We start from the raw sequence: 10,000 nt of genomic DNA, 5'->3' as shown, positions 1-10,000 counted from the left end.
TGTGTATGTATGTATGTATGTATGTGTGTGTGTGTGTGTGTGTGTGTGTATTTGTGTGTATGTATGTATGTCTGTATTTACGTATGTGTGTGTGTGTGTGTGTGTGTGTGTGTGTGTGTGTAGATAATGTCATTGGTATAGATGGAGGAAGTAGGTGATAGATAGATAGATAGATAGATTTTTAGATAGATAGGTGGGTACGTAGATAGACAGATTGATCGATAGATAGACTGACAGATCAAACACAAAGAAAAAGTTGAATGAAAATAACTGATATATACAGATAGATAGATAGATAGATATAGATAGCTGGGTAAACAGACGCTAGAAGAGAGCTGAGAGCAAGACAGACAGACAGACAGACAGGTAGATATATAGATATAGATAGATGGATAGATAGATAGACAGACGGATAGATAGATAGACAGAGACACAGACAGGTAGATATAATAGATGGATAGATAGATAGACAGACAGACAGACAGACAGATAGAGAAATAGACAGACAGACAGACAGACAGACAGACAGTAGCATCTCCCAGCTTATCAATCCTTCCAAGACAATGTAACCTAAAGCAACCTCTTCAGAACGACAGCATTTCCTCCTGTCTTCTCGCTGCCTCAAGACAGTTTTCTTGTAATATACCATAGCAGCTGGCGTGTGTGTGTGTGTGTGTGTGTGTGTGTGTGTGTGTGTGTGTGTGTGTGTGTGTGTGTGTGTGTGTGTGTGTGTGTGTGTGTGTGTGTGTGTGTGTGTGTGTGTGTGTATTTTGGGCAGCCGAAACTACACATTCCAATCGCACAAAAATCGCAAATAAATCGCTGATGGGAAAAAACCTGGTCCCGTCACGATTGAAAAACTTTTACTATATTTAATAAGCGATCTTAATTTGACCAAAAAACGCTGCTCCCGAAACCCGGCATAGGATCTCCGTAGAATTTTTTTGGCCCAGAGGTAGAACTAAAATATATTATAGCAGAGCGAGAGCCCCCCGAAGGAGCAGGTGCGAGGGACCCGAAGGACCCACGAGCACTTGTTACTTTGAAGACGTTTTGCTTGTGTCCGTCCGTCTTAAGTATATGGTAGTTCCGGATCTTTTACTTGGAGGAATTGTGGTAGAAGTAGTTGTGGTGGTGGTGGTGGTGGTGGTGGGGATAGTAGTAGTAGTGGTGGTGGTAGTAGTAGTAGTAGTAGTGGTGGTAGTAGTAGTAGTAGTAATAGTAATAATAATAATAATAATAATAATAATAATGATAATATCAACAATAATAATAATAATAATAATAATGGAGAGAGAGAGAGAGAGAGAGAGAGAGAGGAGGCAAGAGGAAGGCAGAGAGAGAGGGGGAGAGGAGGGGAGAAGGAGGGAGGGAGGAAGGGAGAGAACATGTAAGAAAGGGAGAGGAGGAGGAGGAGGAGAGAGAATGACAGACGCAGGGAGGGAAGGAGGGAGGGAGGAAGAAAGGGAGAGAATGAGGAAGCGGGAAGAAGGGTGGATATAAGAGGGAGAGAGAGAGAGAGAGAGAGAGGGGGGGAGGGAGGGAGAGAGGGAGGATTGAGAGAGGGGAGAAAGGAAAAAATGGAGGGAGGGAGAGGGAGGGAGAATGAAGGAAGAGGAATTAAGTATAAGGGAGAAGAAAAAAAAGGGAGGAGGAAGGGAGGGGGAGGGAAAGGGAGATTAGGAGGGGGGAGGGAGGAGGAGGGAGAGAGGGGAGGAGAAGGAAGGGGAGGGGGAAAGGAGAGGAGGAGGGAAGGGGAGAGGGATAAGAGAGAGGGAGAGATAGGGAGGGAAGGAAGAAGAGGGGGAGGGGAGGAAGAACTAAGAGAGAGAGAGAGAGAGAGAGGAGGGCTGGGCAGTTTCATCTGAATGGCAAATACTTGAGGTTTTCTGGAGAGAGAGAGAGAGAGAGAGAGAATTAAAGACATCATATAATTGAAGTTTATTAATTATTTCTATTATTATTATTATTATTATTATTATTATTATTATTATTATTATTATTATCATCATCATCATCATCATCATCATCATCATCATCATCATCATCATCATCATCATCATCATCATCATCATCGTCATCTTTACTATTATTATTATTATTATCATCATCAACTGACCCCGAGCTTGACAGTCCGCTCCCTAAGGTCCAGCAGTCCTCCTTGCCACACACCATCACATGTCACCACTTTGGCACCAACCCCCACCGTCCATATTGAATATATACCACTGCCGCCTCATACAGGACTGGTGTAGTGGTGTGAGAGGGGGTGTTTTTATGACTGTGTGTGTGTGTGTGTGTGTGTGTGTGTGTGGAAGATGAATTCAGGTGGGATCGAACCCGCGGCCTTTCGGATACCAGTCAGCCTCTCTTACCACTGAGCCACCGACTCCCCCAACCCCCTCCCCCCAGCGGAACCCATTTTCTCGTGATCCTATTACTTCTCCTCCCCCCTCCCCTTCCCCCTCCCCTTCTCCCTCCCCTTCTCCCTCCCCCGTCCCGCTCCCTCCCTCCCTCCCTCCCCCCCTCCCCCCCCTCCCCCCACCCACTTCCGAGCGCTGAGAAAAAGCAGGAGACAGTAATTTGGACGGAGAGAGAGAGAGAGGGAGAGAGGCTGGGGGAGGGGAATGAAAAGAGAGAGAGAGAGAGAGAGAGAGAGGGAGGATGATGGGAAAGGATTAAAGAGATAGAGAGAGAGAGAGAGAGAGAGAGAGAGAGAGAGAGGCTGGGGGAGGGGAATGAAAAGAGAGAGAGAGAGAGAGAGAGAGAGGGAGGATGATGGGAAAGGATTAGAGAGAGAGAGAGAGAGAGAGATAACTCATACTTGGTTAGTGAATGAATGTCAAGAGGAAGGAAGAGGAAGAGGAAGAGGGAAGATATAGGGAAAAGAGGAAGGAAGGAGCGAAGGAGAGAGAGAGAGAGAGGGAGATGAAGAGGGAGGGAGAGAAGGAGAGAGGGAGGGAGGGTAAGAAAGAGGAGAGAAGAAGGAAGAGAAGGAGGAAGGAAGGAGGGAAGGAAGGAAAGATGAAGAAGAAGGAAGGAGGGAAGGAAATAAGAAGAGGAAGGAATAACGGAGTGAGGAAAAGGAAGGAAGGACGGAAGGAATTGACAGAATGATGGAAGAGAGAGAGAGAGAGAGAGAGAGAGAGAGAGAGAGAGATGGAAGGGGGGAGGGGAGAGAAGGAATAAGGAAGGAGAAGAAGGAAGGAGGAAGGGAAGGAAGGAAAGTATGAATAAAATGAAGGAAGGAACAAGCTCAATGAAGGAAGGGAGGCAGGAGGAAGGAGAGAGATGAATAAGAGGTGAGAAGGGAGAGTAACAAAAATGAAGGAAGGAAGGAAGAATGAAGGAGGAATGAAGGAAGATAAGAATGAATTGAGGAGGAATGAATGGATGATATAAATTACTGAGGGAAGGAAGGAAGTAGTGACAGAGGAAGGAAGGAAGAATGAAGAATGGAGGAATGAAGGAAGAATGAATGAAGGAAGGAAGAATGAAGGAGTGAAGGAAGAATGAAGGAAGGAAGAATGAAGGAGTGAAGGAAGAATGAAGGAGTGAAGGAAGGAAGGAAGAATGAAGGAGTGAAGGAAGAATGAAAGAGTGAAGGAAGAATGAAGGAATGAAGGAATGAAGGAAGAATGAAGGAGTGAAGGAAGAATGAAGGAGTGAAGGAAGAATGAAGGAAGGAAGGAATGAAGGAAGAATGAAGGAGTGAAGGAAGAATGAAGGAGTGAAGGAAGAATGAGAGTGAAGGAAGAATGAAGGAGTGAAGGAAGAATGAAGGAGTGAAGGAAGAATGAAAGAGTGAAGGAAGAATGAAGGAAGGAAGGAAGAATGAAGGAAGGAAGGAATGAAGGAAGAATGAAGGAGTGAAGGAAGAATGAAGGAGTGAAGGAAGAATGAAGGAGTGAAGGAAGAATGAAAGAGTGAAGGAAGAATGAAGGAGTGAAGGAAGAATGAAGGAATGAAGGAAGAATGAAGGAGTGAAGGAAGAATGAAGGAGTGAAGGAAGGAAGAAGGAAGAATGAAGGAAGGAAGAAGGAAGAATGAAGGAGTGAAGGAAGAATGAAGGAGTGAAGGAAGAATGAAGGAGTGAAGGAAGAATGAAGGAAGGAAGGAAGAATGAAGGAGTGAAGGAAGAATGAATGAATGAATGAAGGAAGGAAGGAAGAATGAAGGAAGAATGAAAGTGAAGGAAGAATGAAGGAGCGAAGGAAGAATGAAGGAATGAAGGAGGATATTGTCTCTCAGCGGGGGATTCCCAGTCATCAAAGCCTCTCATACTGGCTCTAATTTACTCTCTCTCTCTCTCTCTCTCTCTCTCTCTCTCTCTCTCTCTCTCTCTCTCTCTCTCCAAATCCCCCCATCCTCTCCCTCTCACTCCTCTTCCTCTTCCTCTTCCCTCTTCTTCTCGCTTAAGAAAGGATATGGATGTGTGTGTGTGTGTGTGTGTGTGTGTGTGTGTGTGTGTGTGTGTGTGTGTGTGGATGGGTTGGTGGGTGGGTGGATGGGAGTGTGTGTGTGTGTGTGTGTGTGTGTGTGTGTGTGTGTGTGTGTGGATGGGTTGGTGGGTGGGTGGATGGGAGTGTGTGTGTGTGTGTGTGTGTGTGTGTGTGTGTGTGTGTGTGTGTGTACGTGTTGCTCGGGTCATTTTCCCCTTGCGAACTGCCAGACGAGGAGGCTATGTGCACACTAGTCACGAAGAAGCGCTATGGCAAGGATTATAGACCCATAGCATTACCCTGCCCTCCCATCCAACTGAGATCAACACTAGAAATAAGCTGCTAGTCACGAAGAAGTGCTGTGGGAGGGAGTGTAGTGAGGATAGACGTAAGAAGCCATATAACGCTTCACTTCCTTTATTCCATTTATATTATTATTCTTACTTTTCCTGTCTTTATTTTCACCTGTCTTTATTTCACCTGTTAAATGTACGTGGATGTGGAGGGAGGGAGAGAAGGAGGGAGGGAGAGAAGGAGGGAGGAAGGGAGAAAAGGAGGGAGGAAGGGAGAAAAGGAGGGAGGAAGGGAGAGAGAGAGCATTAAATACCTCTCTAATGGATATCTGAAGAGAGAGGGAGATCAAAGATGAGACCATAGAGGTGTCTTAGGAGGGGGGGGGATGAGGGAGGGGGGTGTAGGAAGGAGGGGGCGTGGATTGGTGCTGGGGTGGGGGGGACAGGGTGGGGGTGGAGGGGATGGGGCATGGGGGGAGGAGCTTGGAGTGGTGGTGGTGGGGGTGGTGGGGGGTATGATTGGGGGGTTGGACTGCCGGGGCGGAGGGGAGGAGGGTAGGGGGGTTGGGGGAGGGGGAGAGAGAGTATGAGAGAAGTTACAGATGCGTAGCGTTCCTTTAAGACGTAAATGCTCCTTAACGCCGATCAATAACAAACTTAATCACTCTCATTACTTTCCACTTCCGTCCTCACCTGCCTAATAGTCTCCTTAATTAACTCAGTCTTCAGGTAATCACAAAGAGGCCTAATTAAGCTTTGCCCAGGTGTACAGACGACTTACGCAAATTCCAAGGGATCTTAAGAACACTTTGGAGTTACTGAAGGCGGTGTCGAACTCCTCTCATCGTAAGAAAACTGTCTGAAGGTGCTAAAGAGGAAATTACAGGTACTCGTGCTGAAGGGGTTAACGTCTTGAGCAAAGGAAAGAGTTATTATTATTATTATTATTATTATTATTATTATTATCGTTGTTATTATTATTATTATTATTATTATTATTATTATTATTATCGTTGTTATTATTATTATTATTATTTATTGCTACTACTACTATTACTACTACTGCTACTACTACTACTACTACTATTACTACTACCACTCCTACTACTACTACTACTACTACTACTAATCAATCTGTTTATATCCCGACCCTCAAATCCCGCAAAGGGTGGCCGCACACAAAACGCCTCCAAGTCGCTCTGTCACCCACCATTTGACTGCCCTTCCCCCAACTCACCCCTCCCCCTCCCTCATATACCTCTCAACTCTATCCCTCCACCTCATCCTCGGTCTACCCCTCCCTCTCCCTCCCTCCACCTCACCTACATACACCCTCTTAGTCAGTCTTTCATTCTCCATTCTCTCCACATGTCCAAACCACCTCAGTGTATTGCTCCTAATCTTCTCAACCACATCCACATCCACCCACAACGTTCCTTCACTTCTTCATTCGTCAATAATAATAATAATAATAATAATAATAATAATAATAAAGTAAAAACGGAAGATGAGTGGAAGGAAAGAAGAGGAGGAGGTACATAAAGAAAGGTTAAGTAGGAAGGAAGGAAGGAAGAGGAGGAGGAGGAGGAGGAGGAGGAAGAAGAAGAAGAGGAGGAGGAGAGGGCAAGAACAAAAGGGGAGGAGTAACTTTGAAGAGGAGTGGAGGAGGAGGAGAAGAGAAGTAGAGAGAGAGAGAGAGAGAGAGAGAGAGAGGAACCTTATTCTTGTAGTAGTTTATGTTCAATTAAGGATATTACGACACGACTGAGAGAGAGAGTTACATAGAGTTACATAGATACACAGACCACACAGACCTTACGGTCCCTACGAGGTGGTCCGGCCTTAATCCTAATATAGTGCATAGGAGCAGGAGAAAAGGATAGCACAGCAGAAGGCTCTCTCCCCCACCCTCCAGACCCTCCGGCATTTGCCGTACAGGAAACAAGAGAGGAAGTAATACCTTGCAGGAATGAAAAACCTGAAGGAATTTTATAGGATCGGCAGAAAGTAGAATAATATGGAAAAGGAACATTTGGGCATACAGCCACATACTTACTCTATGCATGCCATTTTTTTTATATCAAAAGATGAATAGAATGTTTATCTATTATATATATTCTAAAATATTGTCTGTATCTAATAGACACATGAATGCAGACGCGAATATGCAATAATTGCTCCATCCTAACTAAACGATACCAATTGCGTCGAGATACATGTCCAGTCTCTTTTTAAACATATTTATGGTACCACTCTCAATCACATTCTCAGGGAGTATATTCCATTCGCTTACAACAGAGTGAGTGAAGAAGAGAGAGAGAGAGAGAGAGAGAGAGAGAGAGAGAGACCCGGACATGTGAAGAGGCCCCAGTCAAGGTCAACCTCCACTTCATCTCTCGAGGGTGAGGTCAAGGGCGAGGTGGAGGAGGGGGTTGAGGAAGCCCCCTAACACCTTTTCCTAAGCGATTTATTTTGATTACACCTTACTAATCTGTGTGACATAAATCCTTCCAGTAAATCGCTGAGGAAGAGGTGTTACGGTGCCCCAGTTAACCCTCTCATGGTCGGCACAACTCTAGACGATTTTACTCAGCTGAGTCATAGGAGCCCCTTGAAGTGCTCTCTCTCTCTCTCTCTCTCTCTCTCTCTCTCTCTAAAAAGGGAAAATGAATCGGGTTTAAGGTGATATATTTAAGGATTTAAGGATATGTATTTAAGGGAAGGTTTATTTTAAGGTTTATTTAAAGGGGAAGGAAGGGTATTTAAAGATGAAGATTTATTTTAAGGTTTATTTAAAGGGAAAGGAGGTATTTAAAGATGAAGGGTCTATTTTAAGGTATATTTAAAGGGTAAGGATGGATGTTTAAAGATGAAGGTTTATTTAAAGGGGAAGGAGGTATTTAAAGATGAAGGTTTATTTTAAGGTTTATTTAAAGGGAAGGATGGGTATTTAAAAATGAAGGTCCATTTTAAGGTATATTTAAAGGGAAGGAGGGGTATTTAAAGATGAGGGTTTATTTAAAGGGAAGGAGGGACAGTTTAAGATGAAGCTTTAAAGGTTTATTTAAAGGGAAAGAGGTATTTAAAGATGAAGGTCTATTTTAAGGTTTATTTAAAGGGTAAGGATGGATATTTAAAGATGAAGGTTTATTTAAAGGGGGAGGAGGGGTATTTAAGAATTAAGGTTTATTTTAAGGTTTATTTAAAGGAAGAGGAGGAGTATTTTTGAAGATGAATGTTTATTTTTAGGTTTAAAGTGCTTTGATTTAAGGTATATTTAAAGGTACAGGTTTATTTAAAGGCATATATAAAGAAAATGGGTGTATTTAAAGATGAAGATTGTATTCTAAGGTTTATTGAAAAGAGAGAGAAGTTTATTTAAAGAGGAAGGTTTATATTTAGGGATTATTTAAAGGAAGATTTATTTTAGGGATTATTTAAAGAGGAAGATTCATTTTAGGGATTTTTTAAAGAGGAAGATTTTTATTAAGGTATATTTAAAGAGGAAGATTTATTTTAGGGATTATTTAAAGAGGAAGGTTTATTTTAGGGATTATTTAAAGAAGATTTATTTTAGGAATTATTTAAAGAAGATTTATTTTAGGGATTATTTAAAGAGGAAGGTTTATTTTAGGGATTATTTAAAGAGGAAGATTTATTTTAGGGATTATTTAAAGAGGAAGATTTATTTTAGGGATTATTTAAAGAGGAAGATTTATTTTAGGGATTATTTAAAGAGGAAGGTTATTTTAGGGATTATTTAAAGAGGAAAGTTTATTTTTAGGTTTATTTAAAGAGAAAGATATATTTTAGGTTTACTTAAGGAGGGTTTATTTTAAGGTTTATTTAAAGAGGAAGGATGATTTTAGGTTTATTTATTTTATTTTTATTTTATTTTATTTTTATTTTATTTTATTTTTATTTTATTTTATTTTTATTTTATTTTATTTTTATTTTATTTTATTTTATTTTTATTTTATTTTATTTTATTTTTATTTTATTTTATTTTATTTTTATTTTATTTTTATTTTATTTTATTTTATTTTTATTTTATTTTTATTTTAAGGTTTATTTTATTTTTTTTTTATTTTTTTTAATTTATTTTATTTTAATTTAATTTTATTTTATTTTTATTTTATTTTTTTTTTTTTTTTTTTTATTTTTGTTTTATTTTATTTTTATTTTATTTTTATTTTATTTTATTTTATTTTTATTTTTCTTTATTTTTATTTTATTTTATTTTATTTTTATTTTATTTTATTTTTATTTTATTTTATGTTATTTTTATTTTATTTTATTTTTCATTTTATTTTATTTTTATTTTATTTTATTTTTATTTTATTTTATGTTATTTTTATTTTATTTTATTTTATTTTTATTTTATTTTATTTTTATTTTATTTTATTTTATTTTATTTTTATTTTATTTTTCATTTTATTTTATTTTACTTTAATTTAATTTTTTTATTTTCCTTTAATTTCTTTATTTTTTTTAATTATTTTATTTCTTATTATTTTTATTTTATTTCATTTTCATTTATTTTATTTATCCTTACTTTATTTTATTTTATTCTTGCCACTTCCGGGCGATTTTCTCAGGCTGAGAGAGAGAGAGAGAGTAGTTCTGACCGTGAGAGGGGTCTGTGGCGGAATTAAATGGGTTGGCGATAGATGTACGTAGGAGACAAGACCGTGATATCTATCTATCTGTCTGTCTGTCTGTCTATCTATCTATCTGTCAGTCTGTCTGTCTGTCTGTCTGTCTATCTATCTGTCCGTCTGTCTGTCTGTCTATCTATCTATCTGTCTGTCTGTCTATCTATCTATCGGTCAGTCAGTCTGTCTGTCTGTCTGTCTATCTATCTGTCTGTCTGTCTATCTGTCTATCTATCTATCTGTCTGTCTGTCTATCTGTCTATCTATCTATCTGTCTGTCTGTCTATCTATCTGTCAGTCTGTCTGTCTATCTGTTTACCATCCCTCCACCTCATCCTCGGTCTTCCCCTCCCTCCTCCACCTCATCCTCGGTCTTCCCCTCCCTCCTCCACCTCATCCTCGGTCTTCCCCTCCCTCCTCCACCTCATCCTCGGTCTTCTCCTCCCCGCCCCCCCCTCCACCACACGCACACACGCTCTCCTTGTCAGTCTCTCCCTCCACGTGACCAAGGACGCGGCTGTGTGTGTTTTATTGAGAAGGACTGTTTGTTGAAAGACCTGCGTAGTGAGAGGGAAGGTGTGTGTGTGTGTGTGTGTGTGTGTGTGCGCGT

The sequence above is a fragment of the Coenobita brevimanus genome, chromosome 110, assembly GCF_032717465.1.
Source record: "Coenobita brevimanus isolate Jiangsu-jjx chromosome 110, ASM3271746v2, whole genome shotgun sequence".
Classification (NCBI taxonomy): Eukaryota; Metazoa; Arthropoda; class Malacostraca; order Decapoda; family Coenobitidae; genus Coenobita; species Coenobita brevimanus.
Note: the sequence above shows the minus strand (reverse complement) of the source record.